Raw genomic sequence first — 6,030 nt, forward strand, 5'->3', positions numbered from 1 at the left:
TTTGGCCTCCCCCACCTCTGTAAAGCAATGAGGAGAGTATCTTCTTATCTCTTCTTTTGAGCTATGCTTTTTTTAAATACATTTTTTTCTATTTCAATTTTTCAATCAGCAAAAACCTCACCTTCCCAACCTCCCCAAATTGAGAGTGAAAGAGAAACAAAACCCTTGTTACAAATATGTAGTCAAGTAAAACAAAATTCCACGTTGCGTATGTCCAAAAAAAAATCTCATTTTGCACTCTGAGTCCTTCACCTCTCTATCAGGAGTTGGGGTAAGGATATTTCATCATTAGTCCTCTGGAATTGTGGCTGGTCATTATGATAAAACTTCCTAATTCTTTCAAATTTGTTTTCTTTACCATATATTGCTGTCATTACATAAATTATGCTCCTGGTTCTGTTAACTTTGCTTGGCATCAGTTCATGCCACTCTTCCCAGGTTTTTCTGAAATCGTCTCTGTCATTATTTCTTTTATCACAATACCATTCCGCTACATTTATGTACCATAGCTTGGTCTGCCATTCCTCAGTTATGAACAACCTCTATGATCCCCATTTTTTGCCACCTCAAAAAGAGCTATATTTTTGTATATCCTTAGCATTCGTTTTGCTTAGAACTAACCTCTCCCTTAATTCCCATTTCTCCCTTTCCCCTTTCTCTCTTATTTCCCTTATGACAGAAAATTATTTCTGTACCCAACTGTGTGTGTATTCTTCTCTCCTTTGACCAGTTCAGATGAAAGTGACATTCAAGTGTCAGCTACTCCCTCTGTCTCCTTCTCTTTGTTTGTATAGATGTCTACTTTCACAACCTAATTACGTAAGAGAATTTCCCCTAACTTTCCTTTCCTTTCCTCTCTAATATATTCCCCTTGACCTTTCCATTCCTCTCTTAAGATCATCAATACATAACCAAATTACTCCCTGGCCTTGTGTAATTAGACTCTACCACCCCTTATGATGATAGGGTTTAGAGGGGACACCGGTAACATCTCCCTATATTTGACCATACCTTTCCTTAGATCATACCTTAGAAGCACCGAAAACTTACAAAAGATCTTGGAAAAAATGAAAATAGATCTAAATGAAAGAGATAAGCAGGAAAACTACATTTTGCTAAAAGGTGCCATAGAAAATGAAGTAATATCAATACCAAATGCACCAAATGGCATAGCATCCAAATTCTTAAAAGAAAAGTTAAATGAGTTACAGAAGGAAATAGACAATAAAACTATACTAATGAGGGGCTTCAACTTTCCCCTCTCTGACTAGATAAATCTAACCATAAAATAAACAAGAAGCTAAGGAGATGAGTAGAACCTTAGAAAAGTGAGATATGGATTCTAGAAAGATGGTGGAGTAGGTCAAAAAATTCCAAGCCCTAAAGAGTTTCCCCCACAAAAGAGAAAAAATAGCACCTCAGAGTAAACATAGAATGGTAAAAATAAATAACAGTAGGGGCAGAATAAGAGTCCTCCTGGGATAATCAAAGAAGATCTGAAGGAAAATCCCACAATGAGTTTTAGTCACCGTGAAGAGTAAACACTCTAAGCTAGAGTCCCATTAAACAACAAGCAGCAAGTCCTGGGGCCAGCTGGGTTGGGAGGCTTCCTTAGTCCCAGTCACAGGAACTTTTACCCCCAGGACAGTAAGGGCAGTTAGGTGTCTGTGCTGGGTAAGATCGAGGGAACCTGTGCTGACAAGGAAGGCAAGATCCAGCTGCGCTGCAGAAATATGGGAGGAGTGAGAAGGAACCAGCACTTACAGGGCGAGTGCAGAAGCAGTGAGGCAGGGACACTGATAGCTGTGGGCACTTATGGGAGGGAGGCTGGAGGTTTTGGTTTAGATTCCAGGCCACAGGGGAGAACTGAAGGAGGATCTGAGGCCAGAGACACGTCCTCCATAGCCGAAGACTACAGGTGATCACAAAAACTAAGGTACTACAAATAAAAGAAAATGCACAGGCAAAGGAGAAAGAATTCAACCACAGAAAGTTATTATGGGAATAGAGAAGACTGTGGTTTGTTTTCAGAGTAGGATACTGAAGCCCAGAAACCCTCTTCTGCTCCAAAGAGTAATGTTATATAATCACTTGCCCAAAAAGAATTCATAGAAGAACTTTAAAAAGGCTTTAAAAATCAAATGAGATTGAGGAAAAACTAAAAAACAAAAACAAGAAACAAACAAAAAAACCCAAGAAGGTTATGAAAAGATAGTCAACCAATTAAAAAAGAAGATCCAGAATCTTAAGAAAACGACTCCTTGAAAACCAGGATTGGATGAGGAGAAGCCAGCAAAGTTATGATAGATCAAGAAATAATAAAACAAAATATAAAGAATGAAAAATAGAAGAGAATGTGAAACATCTCATAAGAAAAACAACTTATCTGGAGAACAGATCAAGAAGAAAAAACATAAGAATAATTAGACTACCTGAAAGCTATGATAAAAAAAAAGGTTCTTGACATTAATTAAAGAAAATTGTCCTGAAGCAATAGAACAAGAGGGGAAAATAGAAATAGAAAAAATTCACCCATTACTACCTGAAAGAGATCCTACAAGAAAAAACCACAGGAATATCATAGTCAAATTCTGAAACTAACAGCTCAAGTATAAAACATTACAAGCAACAAGAAAAAAAATTAAATATGGTAGTGCTACAATTAGACTCTCACAAGACCTACCAGCATCAACACTAAAACAACACAGGTCTAAGAATACCATATGTTGAAAAGCAAAAATATCACCCCTAGCAAAGCTAAGCATAATCTTGAATGAAAAAAGCAGAGCCAAGATGGCAGCTGGAAAGCAGGGACTGGCCTAAGGCTCTCCCCCAGGACCCTCCAAACACCTATAAAATGGCTCTGAACAAATTCTAGACCTGCAGAACCCACAAAATAGCACAGGGAAACAGGGCTCCAGCCATGTACTATTTATTATACAGGCTTTCTAGAAATTGAAATTTATTGCTGTATATTTTGAATATTCTCTTACATTCTGCTATGCACATGACATGCTTTTTTCTTGTGGTTTTTTTTTTTGGTTTGTGTTTTCTTTTGCGACATAGCTGATATAGAAATACGTATTACATGATTTCTTGTGTATAATCTATACAAAATTGTTGCCTTCTCAAAGGGGGAGGAGGGAAGAAGAGGGAGAGAGAATTTGGAACTCAAAACTTTGAAAAATGAATGTTAAAATTTTTCTTACATCTAATTAGGAAAAAATAGAATAAAATGAGAGAAAAATTAAAACACTGTTTAATTCTTTAAAAAAACCCAAACCTTTGCTTTATCTCTTCCAGGAATTCTACTTGAATTTGGGCCCAAACTTTCTTCTCCTAGACTTTGATTTTAGATGTTTTGGAGTCACTTTCTTCTTTTGGATTTGGTATTTCAGGCATCCCTGTCACCATGATGGCTTTTTATAATTTTTTTTTGCCTATTCTTCCAGGCTATTTTCTGATGTCAGAGTTGTTATCAGGGCTGGGATCTGCACACTTTTGGAAGGAAAGGCTAGTCCTGGTGCTGCTTTCATTTAAGTATCTCAGAAACAGGTTGGGGACTTGCTAAGCCTTCATTGCTCCAAAATTTATGTGATCCAGAGCAAAATCTTATTGTTCCCCCTTGTGGGGATGTGGGGAATGTGATCACAAGTATTTTTGCTGTCCCTCTGTCCATCATCCCTCTATCGCCCAACATGGGGAGATGGCTATGAGTATTTGGCCAATAAATGACCCTGTTTGCTGGCCTGTGGCCTGCTTTTCTACTGTCCCATCAGCCCAAGTAGATGGTTAATCTGTTTATTAGCCTAGTCTATGGGTCAACTCGTCAGCTAGGTAAGACCTCCTAAAAGGTCAAGATGGGTCTGTTAAGGTCTGCTCATCAGTTTGCTTGTCAAGCATGGGGATTCTGTATATTGTGCAGACCCTCCTGGAGGCTCAAGGTCAAGATCTATCAACCAAGGAGGCGTTGTATTTTTCTGTGCCTCTTCTGTATCATCTGGGTATCAAGCACTAAAACTAAGGCCCTGGAGGAAGGGGGGCACCTTCCTCCATGAGGAAGATTTAAGGACTACTTCATTAGAGACTATGGACCTTTTAATAAAGTACCATTGGCTCAGAGCTCTGCCTTACTTTCTTTTATTATAATTTGGACAGTTTTGAACCCCACAGTCTATGTGTGTATACATGTGTATACACACACACACACACACACACACACACACCCATACATACACACACACACACCCCAAACAATGCTTTGGCTACAAAATTCCAGAGTCCCATACCTGGCTTTAACTAAAAAAAGAAAAAAGAATTTAACCATGAAGCCATGTTAAACAATATCTAGTGACCAAATCAAATATTCTATGTCAGAAATTCAGATTCGTGCAATGCGGCATTTGTGGTCATAAAATACAGTAAATATTAGTAAAAACAAAGAATAAAAAGGACAAAATTCCTAGGAATAAAAAATTTAGCAACTCAGAAAAAAATGGATTATCTCAGCATTTATCACAGTATCATAGCAACTAGTCATGTTAGGTGAGAAAACTGTTCTCACAATACAATGGGAATTCCACTAAAATTCCTGACATGAACTCCCCATAGGCTGGTGCTTTTATACCTTAGTCTTTTAGGAAATCAACAGAGTGATGATCCCTAAAACAGCCTCTATTACCCCTTAAAGGGAAAAAACCCAGCCACATAAAACAGGCTCTGTTCTACTACGCATAGTCAATATCACCTAACAAACATATGACTGATGATAAGCCTCTCTATAATCACCTTGGTTAATTCTCAGATAGCAGACACACCATTTTGCTATGACCATACTCAAAGATTTACAAATATGATAGAACCTAACAGAACTTATATTTCTCTGTCATGACCTTCAGGAACCCAGAATTAACTACATACTATGATGAGACATAAAGACTTGTGGAAAGAGTATGATTCTATTTACATAAAAAATCCAAAGCAGTCTATAAACTGAAACCCTTAAAATATTTTAAAAGCAATTTTATTACTTTCAACAATATTTTTAATGTGATAATATTAACAAGAGAAAAATGAAGAAAGATGGCATTCTACATTTTTAACAAACTACAGTAGAACTTGTGTTCACCTTGAGTTAGGCATAATTTTACATTACCTACCTTACTAGAAATACACAGTAATTTAAGATTACATTTTAAAAATCCTGTATTTTTATGTCAAAGAAGTACACTGAAACACAAAATATGACCAGACTTCCATTTTATCACACTTAAAAGTTGTCCATCTATATAACTTAAGTCCATTTTGTCCTAAACCTCAAATGGACTCATACATAGACAAATGCCTAAAAGAAGAACATTTAAGGTCACTGTATATAATGGTCTAAATTAATCTGCAGGAATTTTTCAAAATCATGTATTTTGACCATAGTAGCTTTGTACTTAAAAATCATACTTTCTGAATACTGCAGTGTGATAGAGTAGTATTTTACAAGTCATGCTTGAACATATTTAAACATTTCAAACTCTCCCATAAACCAGAATAGTTTATATTCCTTTTAACATAATATGCCAATTTCTGCCAGTTAGACTAGCTAATATCTCGAAGTTAATTTCTTAAGGAAATAAATTTAATTCTTTCAATAAGCTATAGTGACATTTACAAAGAATTTAAAAGATTATTTCAGTAACCTTATTTATTAAAATTACTTCTGAATTTACTCATCTTAAGATTAAATGGTATAGTTTTCTACCAACTTGCCCTTTTACTCCCCACCCCCACCTTTGCAAATTTGTGAAACTAGTGTGAAAAAAAAGATAAAAGAGTTAGAGAACAGAAGAAGAAAACTTCCAATCCTCCCTCCTCCTTAATTCTTTTATCTATCTTTTTTTTAAATGCTTAGAAGTTTCTGCTTACTAATGGAAAGTGCCTAACATTTTGCACTGAATTTCTTATACCTGGCAGCACCTCATCTAATGTTGTCATAAAAATGATTACTAAATAGTCCTTTCTAAAAATCAAGAAACATTT

Source organism: Trichosurus vulpecula, chromosome 2 (assembly GCF_011100635.1).
Source record: "Trichosurus vulpecula isolate mTriVul1 chromosome 2, mTriVul1.pri, whole genome shotgun sequence".
NCBI classification, from domain to species: Eukaryota; Metazoa; Chordata; class Mammalia; order Diprotodontia; family Phalangeridae; genus Trichosurus; species Trichosurus vulpecula.